Genomic DNA, 19096 nt, shown 5'->3' on the forward strand with positions numbered 1-19096 from the left:
CAAGGCCCAAAGCAAACCTTTCATATCAGACAGGGGTCTGTCTGTACATCCGCCAATTTGGTCTACTGTATCTGCTGCTCCCGAGGTGGCCTCCTCTAGCGTAGAATCGGATATCGTTTCGTAGAGCATTTACACTCTGTACGCGACAAACGACAACACCTTCCAGTCGCCAACCATTTTAACTCCCCCTCCCACTCCCTGGGTCACATGTCTATCCTGGGCCACCTCCAGTGTCACACTGACACCACAGCAAACTGGCGTAGCAACACCTAATATTGGCTTCACTGTTAATTTGATTGCACAGTTTTGTACTTTTTATGTGGAATGCGTTTCATTCGATGTGATAGTTAATCTCGTATCAGAGATCTAAACTTTGGCATTCAATTCCCATGAAAGAGATTGTAAAATAGGACTCATTCTTTGTCTTTGTTGCCTTCGTCAGAAAAATTATAAACCAGTAAATTGTCCTTTCACAGCAGCTGGTTGACGAGCTTAAAAATTTATAGCATTAAATGACTTGTGTTTGGCCTCAGCACCTGATAAAATTCCATTTATTAATGTGCGCTGGTGCCAGAGTTCTTTCTACATCCCAACAGTCCTGGGGCTTTTATATCTTTATTGTGTGGATTGTGGAGAGAACTGAATTTAAAAGAAATATCACCAAATGCATTAGGACATATTATTTATGCAAGTATGAATCTCAAGCATACAGCACACTCCAAACAATTTTCCACTTTGGCTGTTTCGGGGCTTGAGCAATTTTGTTAAATTTCATATGAAAGGGTCAGAAAGACTGCCATTTCATACATAGTTCAGGTCTCTCATTGTTTAACAATGCTGACCCAACTACTGTTTCGTGGGAATGTTTTGAAAAACTTGTCACTTGTTGTGTTTCCCACACATCTTCCCCAGGTTGCTGTTCAGTGTGGCCAACCTCCAGGTTGAGAAGTGGTTAGCCCACAGGAAAGTTGATCTTTCCCAGCTTAATCCATACGCAGCACTGCACTATTGACTATTATTTAGTATGTATCTGAATAATGCAACGTTCTGGACAACAGTCTTAGAATACACATTATCTGGCTTTTTTTGAAAATCAACTAAATTGCTTTTTGGACATTTTAATCATCAAATTATTTAGAAGGGCATGAATGAATATTAATTTTGAGATGCTCAGAGGTGTTTTGGCTTTTACATTGGAATCTCCCCACTTAAATGCTCTATAATGCAAACTATATGAAGTGCAACTTCCATTATACTTGTCTTAAATATGGAAAAGTTGCCAAGAACTCAAGCCTCTGAGCTTGTTGTTTAGACATTTGATTTTATGCAGATTGGAAATATTTGGCGGATGGTCACATCCTCAAAGATGTGTGTCACTATAGGATGAGACTGCACAATCTGCATATGCTTCTGATACACACAGCTAAATATGGTTTTGTCATGATTTATGAGGTGCAGTAGTATACTAGTTGGGACGCTGTACATGATTTAAAGGCCTGTGCTATCAATCCAGATCGTGAATGTTTATATGCCAATATCAATAAAAGTAACTAATGATTAGATTGCTGTAAAACCCAAATGTTATTAATATACTTTCAGATAGGCACTGTATTTTTTCCTGCTTTGATTCTCTCTTAACTACAGTGGCCTTGCTGTTTTGAACTGCACCACAGTTGCCTCAGGGCAGTGGGAAAAGTTGTTAAAAGCTGACAGTGCCAGCATAGCCCACGTTCTATGGAGAATAAAGGAAAAGTAAAAATATGCATGCCAGATAATCGTGAAATGTTTCTCAAGACAGAAATTAATTCTTCAAATGGTCTTTCGGTTCTGAAATTTATGCAAAACTGCATCAAATTGTGTTGTTAGGGAAATGTTTTAGCGTTTGTTGATGTTGATTGTTGCACCATTTAGTAGTTAATTGGAAATATTACAATATTGTGATGGCTCGGTTTATTTTCTTAATATTCTGCTCCTGCAACAGTTACTGCTACCTGTTTTCATGGAGGCTCCTCAACAGTATTGTAGATATAATTTATCACTGAAAATTTAGTATTATTATGGCATATTTTGAGGTGTCAACCTGTAAATGGTCTTCTGTAAATTATCTAAATTCTTAGGTAATTATAGACCCTCTGTTATTATTCTTCATATGTATATACTCTAAATAGTAGCCTCTCTTCAACTTATTATTTATTTAGAAACTTTAGTCTTCATTGTTTTGTTGCACAATGACCTGAAATGTAGTGGATGTTTTTCCACGTGAGGGAGAAAAGTCATGGCAAACTTGTATTACTTTAACTCAACTTTGAACAAGTCTGCTAATTTACGATTTTTACAGAAAAAATGGACACACGTCATGGGATACAATGCTCATACCAGCAAAAATTCTGGGATTTTCATAGAAGTAGAGGTTGCTTCTTTTGGCAATTACTGATCTTACCTGAGAGTATCTGATTTGAGAGTGGCATTGGAAGAAAACAGAAAGAAATCGTGGCCTTGACCTATTGCTTTTGGCTGGCTAATGGAGCATCCTTATTGGGAGAGGGTGAAAAATCTCTTAATGAATTGATGGCACTTTGCAGGTGAATTCTGGAAACTTCTAATCACTGGTTCTTCCATTTTGAAAAAGAAAATAGGCAAAAAATGTAATATATACAAAAATGAACACTCACCATGTATAAATATTTTTGCATATTCTATTCACTAGTTTGAAGAGTTTGTATTAGTGTCCAAGTTATTTGTGTGTTAGTGTTTTTCAGAGTCTATTTTGTTAGTGAAAGGCTTTACTATGGCACTTGCCTTCTCTTGCTATCTCTGATTTGTCCCTCAGTCATTCATATTTTATTTGAATAGACATCATTTCTTTACCATATATATAGTTTATCAGAATTCTATCTTGCAAAGTACTGTAGTTTTGAATATATCTTTCTTTCTTTCTGGGGGTCTGAATTTTCAAGAGTCCTGGTGCTGTTCAGACAGAAATGTACAACTAGAAAGAGGAATTCCTAATGTTATTTTTTTCTTTCCTTTCAGAGCCTACATCCAATTTCTTTTTCATGAAATCTATAAAATCAGGTTGATTTTTGGGACAAATCAGAAGTAGCATCTTAACATTTTATGTTTTATGAATTTTCTCCTGGACTGTCTAAGGCCACAACACCAGAACATGAATCCAATCTTACAACCCACACTTGACAACCAGGACCATTTCAAAGGATAAGTCTATAACCACAACAGCATCGGTATCATCACTGAAATATTTAATTGTCTATGCCTGTTATTGTAATGAACTTGGTACTTATTCAGTTTTTCTTTTAAATATTTTGAAGAGATCAATGAGAACCATGTAACAGCAATTATAGAAGGAGCAGAGCATTAAGAAGCAAAACATGACCATGACAATAATGCAAAGTTTCAAATGAAATGCTATTTAAGCATTACTTGGGAATTTATTCTGCATTTTCGTCTGATTAGTTTGCACTCATACACTTTGTGATCATTGTTCAGGTTAAATAATTAGTTCATCCCTCAGACTCTTTATCCTTGCTTCTGCAGAAATGAGGACTGTATTTCTGCGTGCTACTTTTTATTACTTTGAATTTTTTAACTCCTGAAATTATGATTATTCGTTGAATGACCCACAAAAATCTGGTATTCTTGGTTTTGAGGCCATGCCCAATTGGGACATGATGTATAGAATGCAGGTCCTCTAAAAATTTCTGAAAATTAGAAATCTTGTTTTACAACCCAGTTCCTGTCTGTAGGGTTTACTAAGGTGATTCTTTTGGCTGGCCAGTACTTTCACTTGTTGTAGAAGGCACAGAGCAACTGGTTCACAACTTATAAATCTCTGACTTACTGTTGAACAGCAACAGCTCATGCCAACTGATCAAAATGGTGGACTGAGAGTGGAGTAGATATTGCAGATGCTCCTGAGTTGCAGGATTTTTTGTACAATTCTTATGATTTTTACATTTCAGAATCATAAGATTTTTATTTTGAATCATTTTGCGATTCTTGTAGTCTAAATAATTACAAAGAGACATGAAGTCAAGTTTTCTTCCCATCAAAGTTTGTGAGGCATGGGCCTCCACATGTTTGTCAAGTATCAATGTGTGGAGAGAATTTTTTTTTTCCTCTAGCTCTGTTTTAAACTTTTATATTTCTAAAAATATCTATCTTAAAAAAAGATTGAAGGCAAGTTTTTTTTTACAGCCACTAAGAAGGAGAATTTCTTTTTCAACTGAATTATTTTTAAGGGAATTGTGCTTGTTGAGTTTTGATCTGCAGAACAATTATTTTTATCTTTTAAAAAAAGTATGTAAAAACAATACATGAAGAAGGAGAGATTGTTTATATACTGGGCTTGTGGAGAGGCCTACATGTGGACTCCGGAGAGAGAGTTTTTTTTAAATTTGCAGATTGAAAACTGCGTGTTGGATTATTTCAGGAGGAGTTATTTTTTGTTTGTTCAGCTAAGTGTTTGATTTCTTTTTAATATTTATATGTTCAGTTTTTTTTTTCTTTTTTTGCATGCTTAATATTAAATCTGTGGGTAAGGAAAGGTCGTTAATTTTTATGTGTAAGGTGTTATTGAAAGCTTCTTTTTAGGCTTGATGCCACTGAGGGCACACAAGAAACACTGAGTGTGATGATCAGTAGATTTAGAGATGCAATCACACAGTGTGATGAGTCAGACAAATGGTTGACTGTCAGGAAAGATTAGAAGGTAGTTCAGAAGCCTCTTGCAAATATTCCTCTCTCAAACAGTAAATCCTTTTTGGGTAATTTGAAAGAGCCTGTCAGAGGAAAATAGAAGTGGTAATCAGATCTTGGGAAATAAGAATAATTGGAGTTGTTGGTTGATTTGCTGAGCTGACTGGTTTTCATGCAAACGTTTCGTCTCCCTTCTAGGTGACATTGTCAGTGCTGTGTAGCCTCCATTGAAGTGCTGTTGTGCTGTCCCGCTCTGAATTTATGTGGTCCGGTGTGTCATGGTGGACAGTCTTGTTTCTGGTTTTGTACCATAGTGGTATGTAGATGGGGTCTATTTCAGCATGTTTGTTAATTGCATCGGTGGTTGAAAACCAAGCCTCCAGGAATTCTTATGCTTGTCTTTGTCTCACTTTTCCTAATACTGTAACTTTGTCCCAGTCAAATTGATGTCCTTCTATGTCAGAGAGTATTGAAACGAGGGAGAGTTGGTTGTGCTGTTTTGCTGCAAATTGGTGTTCATGTATCCTGTTGCTGAGTTTCTTGCCCATCTGTCCTATGTAATGTTTCTCACAGTTGCTGCATGGTATTTTTATATCACATTTGTCCTGCTCATTGTGGATATAGGGTCTTTCATCTTTGAGAGTAACTGGAGAAGTGTGGCTGTTGGCTGTTGACAAGCAGGAGAATTGCTGGAGGCCTGGTTTTCAACCACTGATGCAATTAACAAACATGCTGAAATAGACCCCATCTACATAGTACTACAATACAAGACCGGAAGCAAGACTGCCTGCCATGACAGACCAGACCACATAATTTCAGAGCCGGACAGAACAGCACTTCAATGGAGACTACACAGCACCGACGATCTCACCTAGAAGGGAGACGAGATGTTTGCACGAAAACCAGTCAGCTCGATGAACCAACCAACAACTCCAACTGCAACCCGCGCTACAGATCTTCATTAAAACAATAAACTAGGAATGAATCTTAGGTTAAAGAGGGCTTGTCAAGATTTAAAAGAATAATTTTTATAGGGGACTCTCCTGCCAGCAGCACAGACGGGAGATTCTGCAGCAGTGAGCATGAATCTGGAATAATTTGTTGCTTTCCTGGTGCCAGGATTAAGGATGTCTCAAAACATTTGAAGCATACTGTCAAAGAGGAAGAGTAAGAAGATGGAAGTTGTTGTACACATTGGTAGGAATGACATAGTTAGAGATAAAGGATTAAGGCTCTGCAGAGTGAATAGAAGAGGTTAGGTAGAAGGTTAAAAAAGAGAGCATTGAAAGTAGTAATTTCTGATTTACTTCCAGTGCCAAGCTCTAATGAGGGAAGGAATAAAAGGGGAGATGAATCAATGACTGAAGAGGTGGTACAATGTGCAGGGATTCAATTTCTTGGATCATTGAGATCACTTCTGCGACAGAAAAGACCTGTTCAAAAAGGATGGGTCTCCTCTGAGCTGGAAAGGAACCAATATCCTGGGGGTAGATATGCTAGTTCTATTTTGGGAGCCTGTAAAATTTTAGAGAGGGGTAGTGGAAGCTAAGTAACTGTGAAAATAGAAAGAAAGATGAGGATGATTCTGAAACATAAAAGAGCATGTTAATTAGAAAAGACAGACGAGAGGAAGTCAGAGAACACAATAAGTCTGAAGAATTAAACTACATTTATTTCAATACAAGAGTTCTTACAGATAAGGCTTATGAACTCAGCATTTATGGAAGCATGGGAATGGAATGATGTAGCTAGTACAGAATCTTGGCTGAGGGAAGGATAGGACTGGCAGCTCAAAGGTCCAGGTTTAGAAGTTATAGGAAGGATAGAAAAGAGGCAAGAGAGGAAGAGGAGTGACATTTTTGATTAAGGAAAACATTACTGCTGTAATTAGAGAAGGTATTTCTGATGGATCATTTAGTGAAATTATATGGGTTGAAATTAGAAATTATAAAGGGATGATCATCTTGTTAAGATTGTGTCCATGGATGGAAGGTTGGTTTCCATGATGGTCTTGGCTGTGCACACCACCTTCCATAGATTCTTATGGTCCTTAACAGAGCAGTTGCCATACCAGGCTGTTATGCACGCGGACAATATGCTTTCATTGGTGCATCTGTAAAAGTTGGTGAGGGTCCTTATGGACATGCCAAATTTCCTGAACCGCCTGAGGAAGAAGAGACGTTGTTGTGCTTTCTTCACTGTTGCATTTACATAGGAAGTCCAGGCCAGGTGTCGGTTATCGTCACTCCGAGGAACTTGATGCTCTTCATTCTCTCAACCTCAGCTCTGTTGATGTAGTTGGGGGCTTGTTTCTGGTTTCTTTCTGAAGTCGATGATCAGTTCTTTAGTTTTGCTGACGTTGAGAGACAGATTGTTTTCATTGCAGCACGTCACCAAGCCCTCTTATCACCCTTCTGTATTTTGACTTGTTGTTAGATATCCATCCTGCTACGGTGGCGTCATCAGCAGACTTGTAGATGACATTCATTTAGAGTTTGGCAACACAGTCGCAGGTGAACAGGGAGTGCATTAGGGGGATGAGGACACATCCTTGGTAGCTCCAGTGTTGAGTGTTATTGCGGAGGAGGTGCAGTTACCTGTCTTCATTGATTGCAGCCTATGGGTGAGAAAGCTGAGGATCCAGTTGCATTGGGCGGAGCCAAGACCAATGTCACGCAGTTTTGAGATCAGTGTGGAGGGGATAATGGTGTTGAAGGTGGAGCTGTAGTCAACGAACAGGAGTCTGATGTCGGTGTCCTTGTTCAGATGTTCCAGGAATGAGTGCAGGACTAGGGATATGGCATACTCTGCAGACCTGTTTTGCCAGTAGGCAAATTGTAGGGGATTGAGGCAGATTGGGAGACTGAAGTTGATGTGGGCTATGACCAGCCTGTCAAACCACTTCATGGTTATTGAAGTCAGAGCTATAGGGCGGTAGTCATTAAGGCACACTGCATGTGTTTTCTTGGATGCGGGGATGATGGTGGTCTTGAAGCAGGTGGGGACTTTGGCTTGTAGGAAGGATATAGAAGGTGGGAGGTTGCTTGTATCAGAAATCTTGAAAATTATGCTTTTGTGTTTGTTTTAACCAATTAACATTTAAGAGCCTAACAAAAACAATTAATGCACTTTAAATTGGTTGTGCATATTATAGCTTTAAAAGTACATTTTTTGTGAAAATATTGTTCTTGTAGAATTTACAATAATTACACCAAGACTTCTGTAGTCACCTCATACAGTATAGGCAACTAAAGTCAATTAACATGTCTGACATTACTTTATGGTGTAGTAAATCAATTAAAATGCACTTAGATCTAACTTTGTTCTAAACCAGCTAGTGATTACTGTAGACACTTAGTGCTTTGGAAGAGTGCAAATTACCGCACTTGGCAATGATCATGTGGTGGCTAACATCTCATCTATTATAAACAAATGAAGCAAATGTCACAGCTTATGTAGTGAAGCCCAAAGCTTAACTTTAGGTTACATCGTTTTCAAATTTTTTTTGGCATGATTAAGTTGTACTATATAGCTCTTTCTCATGAGCCCAATTAGCTGCATTAATCCTCAGGGAAAATATTTTTGGCATATCCCAGTTGGTAGTCTGATAACACACACAAGCATTCAATTTTGCAGACACTCCAATGTCCTCTCTCACTCATATATATGCATAATTGATCTTCATCCTGTTTCAATAGGATATTTCAACTCTGAACTTGCTCTGTGGATGCGGAATAAAGTGGGAATAGATGTCCTTTGTGTTATTTGTGGTAATGATCTGTATAATCTTGCATGTGTAAATCAAGACCAAGGGAATGCTGTTTAAAACTATATACAGACAAAAACATCAGCTACTTTTCTAATGTTATGAAATGTTACGTTATACAAAAGTCAGACACACCACCACCACTAGTGGAACAACTTATTGAGGTAAAACAGGTTTCAACAGAAAGTTATTTGCAGTAAGAATTTAACAACAATGCCCAGGCATAAGGGACGGGATATTCCAAGGAGTGAAAGGCCCATACAGATTATCGTTCCATTGTCTTTTTATGAAACTAAAGAGCTCCGCATTTGTGACAGAAAATTCAGATCAGGGGTCTGTCAGAAATGCAGCATCGTACTTTCTTTTCGACAGGTCCTTGGAGTGCAGTGCAGGTAGAGGTCATTCGACCCATTAAGTCTGCACCAACCCGCCAAAAAGCATCCCAACCAGACCCAATGCCCCTACCCTAACACTACATTTACAATGGATAGTCCACCTAGCCTCTCCATCCCTAGACACCCATACACAATGTAACGTGACCAATTCACCTAATCTAGTTTGGGAGAGGCAAACAACGTTCCGGAGTTCACAAATCAGTTGTTATATTCTGTTTCCCAGATAGCCACTTTGACAGCTGCTGTTAAAGTACAGTGCATAAGGTTGGGGTGCCAGGTGAGCAGGGGTTTAGAGTTGCAAATGAATAGGGAGGTTGGGTGCGTGGGATAAGATGCCAAGGAGTCAAGGTAGGTGATAGAGTGTTTAGGGTAAGTTGGGGTGGGTGAGAGGTATTGGGTCTGGTGGGGCTGGGGGGAGGTCAGTTCCCGTGGTGGAGCAAAGTAGCTTCAAGTCCAGCGGTGGGAAAGGGAAGGGTAGGTGCACAATCCCTTTAAAGCCCTTTTAATTACTAGCATCAATTTGTACTCTTTGAATGCAGAGCAGATTGTGCATAACAGTGAGAGAGAGATACAGGTGGCTCATTGCCTCATCAATACAGAAACTAAAGTTGTAATGTTGAAAATGACTCTTTTACAGACTATGCTGCGTCATTTTTGAGCAATCTGGTGGTTGTATTGCCTTTAATTTTAGATTTTTGTAATTTATTCACAAAACAGACTTTACTGGCTGGGCCAGTATTTCATGCCCATCCCAGTTCTCTTTGAGTAGGTGGTGATGAGCTGCCGCTTGAACTGCTGCAGTCTATTTGGCGTGTGTACACCCACAATGCTGTTTGCAAAGGAGTTCTAGGATTTTGATCTAGCAACAGTCAAAGATATATTTCTAAATCAGGATGGTGTGTCTCTTGGAGGCTAACTTGCAGATGGTGGTGTTCCCATGAATCTGATTCCCATGTCCTCGAGATGGTAGTAGTTGTGGGTTTGGAAGATGCTGTGAAAGGAGCCTTGAACTTCTCCAGCACATCTTACCTATCATACGTGTTGCTGTTTCTATGCGTCGGTAGTGGAGAGAATCATATCTAGCCTTGATGTCAAGGGCACTTCCTCTTGCCTCACTTCTGGAATTTAGCTCGTGTTCATTTTTGAATGCAGACTATAATTAATTCAAGATCTGAGTGGCCCTGTCAGAACATCACGTCAGTGGCAATGAATGGGTTACTGCTGACCAAGTGCTGCTTAATAGCACTGTTGATAATTCTTTCCATCACTTCACTATTTTTGACAACAGACTAATGGAATGCTATTGGTCAGGTTAGATTTACCTTCCTTTCTGTGTCCAGGACATAGCTGGGCAATATTAAAATTGTCGGGTGGATTCCAATGTTGTTGCTGTACTAGAAGAGCTTAGTTAGGGGAGTAGTGAGTTTTAGAGCACAAGCATTTTTTATAATTACTGGGAAGGTTATCATTTCCGATAGCCTTTGCAGTGTACAGTGCCTTTAGTCATTTCTTGATATCACTAGACTGAATAAAGTTGGCAGAAGACTGGTGTCTGTCATGTTGAGGGCCTTAGAAGGAAGCCAAGAGGCATCATTAACTCAACATTTTGCAGCCAAAAATGTTACAGGTACTTCAACCTTATTCTTTGCACTGATATACTGTGCTCCTCCACCATTGAGGATGGAGGTACTTGTGGAGTCTCCTCCTTCCATGAGATATTTAATTGTTTACCATCATTCAGGATTGGATGTGGCAGGACTGCAAAGCTTAGATTTGATCCATTGGTTGTAGGGATGTGTTGTTTATCACTTGCATCCTACGTTGCTTGACATACAAGTAGTTCTATGTTGTAGCTTTGCCAAGTTGCTGATTTAGTTGCACCTGGTACTGCTCTTGTCATGTCCTTCTGCATTCTTTATTGAACCTTGGCTGATCACCTGACTGGATGGAAATGGTAGGTGAAAGATATGACAGACTATGAGGATGCAGATTGTGTTGAAACACAATTTATCTGCTCCTGATGGCCCACAGGACGTCATAGATGACCAGTCTAGAATTGCTGGAACTGTCCAATATCCACTTATTGTGGTACTCTTGCCACACGCGAAGGACAGTATTCTCAGTGTGAAGGTTGGACTTTGTTGTCACAAGGATTGTGTAGTGGTCACATATACCAATACTGTCATGAACAGATGCATCTGCAGTAGGCAGATGGGTGAGGATGAAGCCAAATGAAGCCATGTTTTTCCCTCTTGTTGCTTACCTGCACATCTGCTACAGATACAGTCTGGTCAGGAGTTGAGCTCCTGAGCCATTACTGGTGATAAACATTAATGTTCCCACCCAGAGTACATACTGTGCCCTTGGCACGCTCTGTTTCTTCCAAGTGCTATTTAGCATGGAGAATTACTGATTTATCAGTAGAGGAAGGCAGCGTAAGGAGGTGATAAGTTTCTTTTCATGGGTTTAACTTGATGTCATCAGACTTTGTGGGGTCTGGAGTTAATGTTGAGAGGTAAATACTGCTGTTACATGATCTCTGGTAGGTCAGGACATGATTGTGGTGTCTTGGCCCTTGAGACTTTTGTTCAAAGATACCAAAAGTATGACTAACATACTTTTGGCTCCAGTTTTGCAGTTTGATGATTCTTCATACTGAATATAACATTTAAACCTCTTTATTCCATGCTAATAATTGCTGCACTTCATAGTTTTTAAACATAACCTCTTTCTTTCAGATGTAATTGCTATACCACTCCCATGTGAAAACTCAAAGATCATCATGGTGGAATGTTAGTAAATTTATTTCAAAAGGCAGTAAATTTAAACTGCAGGGAGGACAAATGTGCAGAATAATCTGAATGTGAATAATAAACATATTGAGATCCTAATTTAGTGATAATTTATACAGGCAAATGTTAGAAATTGAGGATTAATTGATTGCAATGACTGTTTCCAGGAAGCTTGCCCTGAAGTTAGTTTGCAGTAAAGATCACTTCAAAATTTGTGAACAGGGCACAAGAAGGAGCACTGTGGGTCAGTTCTTGAGGAAGAAAAATCCTTTGCTTTGAGAGCAGAATAACGATAGAAGATGACAGATGTGGTGCAGACGTTGGCAGGATAGAGATAGCCAAAAGTAACCCGGTGAAGATGAAAGCTCTGTTAGCTACAAGGAAACAGGAGCTTCTAACAAAGAACAAAAACTTTTTAGATGGTTTCTTCTGCCTACTCTATGCCTCAGAAAGCTGATAAATAATTAAAGATCTATGGACAAAAATAGAGACCTTTGAAATGCGGATGTTGAATTATATACTAAAAATCCCATTTGCCGATCAATAGACAAATGAAGAGCTAAGCTAAGAACAATTATAATTCTTCAAAAGTGACATCCAAATAAGGAAATGCCAGTTTTTGGCCAGTGCTGAAACTACGAAGTTCGCTTCTGGAAGGTGAAGTGGAGGGTAGCAGAAAGAAATGTCGATGGTTGGACAATATGTATAATCGGATAGTTGCACAAGAGCTAAGGTGGGTGTGTGAGGATGGTGCAGGACAGATATATGACACGCATAACAACAGATCTCCTGGCAGATGTACAGCAAACTCTTCATTAAGCGGCACCTATGGGACTGGGAGTGTGCAGTTGATCAAATATTCCGGTTGACCAAGAGAAACACGTAATCAATGTAAAAACACACACTAAGTAACAGAAACATAATGCGGGGGTATACATATCACTGTTATACTTTATTTACAACATAAATCACTTAAATAATAATGCAACTTCACCTTAAGTAAAACTTACTGGCAGAGATCCTTCTCACTCGCACCCTGACTGACTACTTGATCGCGATAGTACAGTAAACCTCCAGGCTTTCAGATATGTAATTTTTGCTGGTTTATTGAGTGTCAGTTCATAAGTTGCCGGTTAAAACAATGTTTGCTGTAGTTACAAGCAGCAGCAACATTGGTGGTTTCAAAAAAACATTAAACTGAGGTGTTATTGTATTTATTTACTAATAGTTTGTTACAGTGTTAACTATTGTTTACGTATGTCCTTTTAATCCAGAATATCTTTGCAACGTTGAAACATTCTTGCTAGTTCCTAGTTCAAGAGAAATCGGAATTGGCTAACCAATTCTGATCTTGCCAGTGACGATCACATCTCCATGAAAGAATAAAACTGTGACCAGTGATATTTGGTTCAGGAATTGGCCTGTTCAGTCACAAGAAGACCTAATACAGAAACTTGTGACCCTGTGTTAATGCCTTACTTGCATCAAGGCACAGTCAATAATGATGGAATCATACAAATTGGGAATATACTGTGTTAGTTCATCTCAGCTGTCAGGTGATGTCAGAGCTTCTAAGCAAGCAAGAAAGAAAGCGGGGGGTAAAATATCAAGATAAAATGAAGCTTCCTTTGCAGTACTGACCTACTCGTCGTTGGTAGTAATCCTATGTGTGTGCATTAATTGAGGACAGGATGGAGTTCAGATTTAAAGGTCTCAGCATCTAGGCTTACATGAAGTGACATTTGATTTTGGCAACCAGTGACTTGTTGATGGTTGCTCAACCAAAATTTGACATGGTGCAGAGGAGGATGTCTAGAGGAGGAAATTTGAAGAACAGATTCATTTTATCTGGACATTTCCAGTTGAATTTAATCTATTCTTAATTGTTAGTTTTCGTTTCTGTTTTGCTAAAAGTATCACATTCAGCATAATGAATGAATCAAATTTTGCTGCCAGTGCAATAAAACAGAATGCACCATATTTAGCCTTTGTCCAGAAAATGTCACATTTAAGATGCTTTCATTGAAACCTAAATATCATGAACAAGGCACTAGCAATGACAAAAGGGCAGAATCATTTTTTCTTAGTTATGCTGAGCTAGTGATTGTGAATTTAATGTTGCACCTTTATTGCCAGCTTTGTGTGCCAGTGACATAAAATTAGTGCGATACCTATGAAAACTTAGGGCACACAATGATCTTTCCCACACAGTTAGAAGAATCACTTTTTTTTTCTACATTGTGTTTTTACTCATCATCACAAGACCATTACCAAATATAATTTTGAGATATGCAGTTTTAAAAATAAGTTCTTTTTCTGAGTTTTTTTCCGTGAGTAAATGCATCCTATAGTCTCTTGCTTCAGGATGCATCAATCTAGCTTGTTGTATTGAAGCTAGAACAATTCCTATAGCATTACAAATAATCCATTTAAAAGATTTCAGACACACCATATGCTCTTGTTAATGTCTGGCCAGAAGCATTCAGAAACATTATGGAAAAAAGTAAATGCTGCAATCACATTGAGCTTAATTCTAGCAGTGGTAGTAATTCTCCTCTTAGGAAGTTTCTATATATATTCACATTACCATGAATTTAACATTGTTCTTTTGGTCATTTAAGACCATAAGACCATAAGACACAGGAGCAGAAATTAGGCCATTCAGCCCACTGAGTCTGCTCCTCCATTCAATCATGGCTGATAAGTTCCTCAATCCCATTCTCCCGCTTACTCCCTGTAAGCCTTGATCCCCTTGATAATCAAGAACCTATCTATCTCCGTCTTAAATATACTCAGTGACCTGGCCTCCAGAGCCTTCTGTGGCAGTGAATTCCATAGATTCACCACTCTCTGGCTGAAGAAGTTTCTCCTTATCCTTTTTAAAAAAAAAAAAAAATTCTTCACCCTGTGTTGTAAATCATTGTCTGAAGACAGTTTGGAGAATTTTGAAAGTATCTGACTCAGTCCTATTTCATTTTATGCAGTCCTGTATACCCTGCTTGTGAATCTTTTTTCAGGGTAGCATTCCTTTTGCTACTAACACTTTAGAAATAGATATAGTGAAGTTGGTGAGCATAAATGCAAAATTTTAAGTATAAAGGAACATAATCAGTGTCATGTTTTGAAGTTACGTTAGAACCATAGAATCCCTTCAGTATGGAAGCAGGCCACACTGACGATCCACACTGATTCTGTGAAGAGCGTTCCAGACCAACTGCCTTATCCTTTTCTGTAACTCTGCATTTCCCATGGCTAATCCACTTAGCCTGCACATCCCTGGACACTATGGGCAATTTAACATGGCCAGTCCACCTAACCTGCACATCTTTGGACTGTGGGATGAAACTGGAGCACCCGAAGGAAACCCACACATCCACGGAGAGAATGTGCAAACTCCACACAGACCGGGTGGAATCGAACCTGGGTTCCTGGCCCTCTGAGGCAACAGTACTAACCACTGAACCATCATGCTGCTCCAGAAAGCCTCAGTATGCTGGAGCAGATTGATCAATAACTGTTGTGTGTGCTTTCTGTTAGAGAAGCATTGTAGACCATAACGTTGATTACACAAATCAATCTCCCATATTTCAAAAAGTATGTGACTAGAAAGTACTGTTGGTATTCAAAATTGAACAGCTAATCTGATATTATGCCAATTCCTGATTCTAATTAACTAATGAAATAAGTCATAATATCTGCATTAAAGTGGGCAGGGGAGTACTAATATAAATGTTTTGTATTCATAAACTTGGATTATCAGAGCTAATTTCTTCCCTTTTGTCTTTATAGAACTGAAAAGGGTGGTGTAAATGCATATTAAAAATTGAACATTTCTGGTTGAACAGCTGGTTGAACTTTTCTGTTTTTCATATGTTGGAAGGAATGCAGGCGAGTGATTAAACTACTGGTGTGGCCTCTCCTGCCACTGGCAATTTTCATCAAGATGGGGGACGGCCAGCCCCGCTAACCTACCTGATCTGCTGAGTGGAATTTTCATCGTTAAAAAATTAATTGAGATCTCATGAGAGATGTGGCGAAATATTCACAGAGCTGCAATAGGCAAAGCAGGTGCATAAAGGTGGATATATGACAGGAAGCCAGTCACGACCGTTTAAAAGGGAGTGTGGGATACTGAGCCATTGTGCTGGGTGCTATTTGTGACTTGTCCAGGTAGCGAGAGTGTTTCTTGCGCAGTTGGTAGTGCAAGCAGTTCTAAGTCACTTGGTATCTTGAGTGCATAAGAGGTAGTTAGTTTGACCTCTAAATATAATTGGGTGTGTAATTTGAGTAGGCATTGGTAGCAGAACATTCATGGTCAGATCCAGTGCTGATAAGGAGCAATCTCGGTAATAAAAGGCATATTCCAGGGAAGGAGGGCTCGGGTAGGCAACAAGGTCCATATCATCACATCGATTGTACCGTTTAAAGCAGTGTTATTTATAAATGATGAAAAGCTAATATCACAGGAGATCTTGACTTTCCAGGCAGATGTGTTTGTGTCCTTGCCATGCTGTGCCAATACCATGGAAGTCATATGGCCTTGAAGATCATCTCATTCCTTCCAAGGATTATCTGTGTCCCTTGATGGCATTTTACCAATAGAGGTGCACTGAGGCTCTATTTTTGAGAGTTGGGCAGTACTTTCAAATCTAGACAGATGAGGCTTCAGGCAAAAGGACTCTGGATTTAGCTTGGATCATTGGATTACCTCAGGCTGTCAGATTGTATCCATCTGGCTATCAAAGCACGAACTGAATGAACAGTACGAGTCACTTTCAGGAAGGCCTTCCAATCTCTCTACACTCAAATGATGAACAACCACAACAAGCGTCCCCTATACATGTTTGCTTTCTCTCTTTATAGCTGCCATGACTGCTTCATCTGGTAATTCAGGTTGCTGCAACCTTTCATTCCATCCCCCAATACATTGTAGTTCAATTCAAGGCAACAAGAGAGATAGAAGAGGTTGCTGCTCATGCTCTACTTAAACCAGAGACAAAGAGGCACAAATATGCTACAACTGAAATCATCTTCACACTGGGGCCACTACTGAGCATGCTGTCAGGCTTCTGGAAATGTGGTTCCTGTGAGCCTGGATTTGTAAGGTGGTACATTGCACATTTTGGCAATCTACTGTGTAGCCCATATATACTTTTGTGAGACTGTACTCCTTAACAATTGTGTGTCTCTAGAAGTACACGCCGTATTGGAAATGAGGAAGATGCAACACAAGAGGTTCCTTTGTTCTGATGTTTGGATTCAGCCCGCAACTTGTTGAAATGTATTCACATCACGGATCATTTGATTCAGGATTCTTCAGCAGAGCCCCTTGATCCCTGGAAAAAATGTTAAGATGAAGTCACTTTGCCTGTGAGAACATTTCCATCAAAGATTGTATTTGAAAGTGATGATGTAACATATTGGTTTTTCACTGAAACATAAGCACATAGTCTAGCAGACTTGATTTTAGCAATAACACAGAAGTTTATTGCACAAAAGAAATGAAAATAAAATAGAACAAACCAAGATATTTACATAAAACACAATTTGAAGGATTTATAAACAAACAGCAAAACAAAATTCCACATATTCCAATGCCACCACTTTACAATACTCAAATATCAGAGACAGAAAGTTACCTTCTCTGTCATTTGTTCAGGTTTGGCTTAAATGCTCCCTTCTATTCCCACTCTTGACAGTTTAATAATCTTTTCCTTGATTCTTCACACAAATGAGTTCAAAGTTTTTTGGCTTCAAATGACTCCTTCAAATTTCTAACCTAACACTTCTGACTCAGAATTTTCCAACTACAGCCTTGCTGTCACATACCCTTTTTGCTAACTGTTCTGAACCAACTCATATCTCAATGAGAAACTGTTCTTACATCTAACCTCTTCTGTGAACTGCTATCAAAAGCATTCCAATCTTAGTTTTCCCTTAAGTAAAACAAAAACATAAGTTATTTTAAACTAAAAGCAAGTTAATGGCGTTCAGTGTTTAATCTCTTTGATCTTAAAACCCTTTACAATCCGAACCAATTCCCATCATCGCTCCAGGAAGTCATAGCCACTTGGTCTCTGACTCATGTCGGCTTAAAATTGTGACTCCAGAAATACTGTCAAGTTGATTATTAAATCCCTGCCTATGCACAGATCAAAAACCACATGCCACTAGTTCAAAATCCAAACTCTAAAATAAATAGCATAAATAAATTACACACCTTACATCACCAGATCATGAACGCTTCCTGCATATTTGGGATGTTCATCTGCCCAGAGTTTTCACTGTCACCATTCAAATGTTTCCCTTCACTCAGTGCCTGTTCTGTCCTGACCATACATAGAAGGAAGATCAGATGTCTGTCTTCAAATGTCAATATTGACACGGTGTTCAAAAATCCAAAAAAAATCATAATTATGGGTGAAAGAAAAACATTGAACCACATCAGAGACTCTACGCTGTAGTCTTTGTGCTCAGCCACTCTTACACATTCCTCCTCCTGTCACCTGAGATGCATATGATGGTAATCTGGTGATTCAAATGCCTGTATTAGCTACATGCACATTAATGCCACAGCAGCCTCGAGCTCGACCCTGCTTCAGAGGTCATCTGTCTGTTAGAAGGCACAAAAAGACAGCACCTTCCCTCCTCAGTGACTGCCTCATCCTTTGGATGGCCGGAGTTTATGTTCAACTGACATCTGTACTACTGATTGGTCAAAACTATGGAGTGTGCTGTGCAACATCAGAGCGCAATCCTTGCTTGCACTCGAATGTGATCCTTCATGTGACTCCCAATGAGATTGACCACCCTCTGAATGGAGGAGTTCATGCGCTCAAAGTCCTGAGTCAGGGTTGTGCACGTGAACTGACTAAAATACAGATACTCAAGGTAGAACCTCCTTTGCTGTGAATTTGGTGGACTTGCATCTATTTCTAGCTAAGCAAGACTGTGTTTATCCTCCATTCTCCAAGAAGGAACACCTGCAGTTGCCTTTGCTTATGCCTTCTCCTGCTGCCCACCCTGTTCTGGTACATCTCCATTATAATCAGGGTGCCATGAGGACCCACAGTTGTATTTGAGCTGGAGGAGGGTGCATTTGTAAAGTGTGGCCATGCTTGTTCTGAAGCTTTCTCTGGTTCTGTTTTGTCCAGTGATGGTACAGGAATCTTTGCACCTCACTGTCAGAACCTTCAGAAGGGCCACTGGTGATCTCAGCTATTTTGTGAAACATGATAGTTATGGAATGAATTAAGCTTTCAGAAAGTTAGTGAGATATTTATTTCTTCAGGACTGTGTGGGAGTTTTGATGATCTTGTCTTTGGGTTGATGAATGTGATTCTGGCTTATTATTGTATTCCCTGCCATATCCATCCATAAACACCATTCACCCTTTTAATCTTTTCCTGCTTGTAATTTGTAGATAT

The 19096-nt window shown here is 39.3% G+C and overlaps 1 protein-coding gene across 2 annotated transcripts in view; it reads left to right on the forward strand.

Annotated features, from left to right (window-relative positions):
- LOC109914929 (protein diaphanous homolog 2-like) overlaps positions 1–19096 on the forward strand; it is a 395717-nt gene that overhangs the window by 258038 nt on the left and 118583 nt on the right. The gene's annotated exons all lie outside the window — the stretch shown is intronic.

This window comes from Rhincodon typus, chromosome 14 (genome assembly GCF_021869965.1).
Source record: "Rhincodon typus isolate 14 chromosome 14, sRhiTyp1.1, whole genome shotgun sequence".
Lineage (NCBI taxonomy): Eukaryota > Metazoa > Chordata > Chondrichthyes > Orectolobiformes > Rhincodontidae > Rhincodon > Rhincodon typus.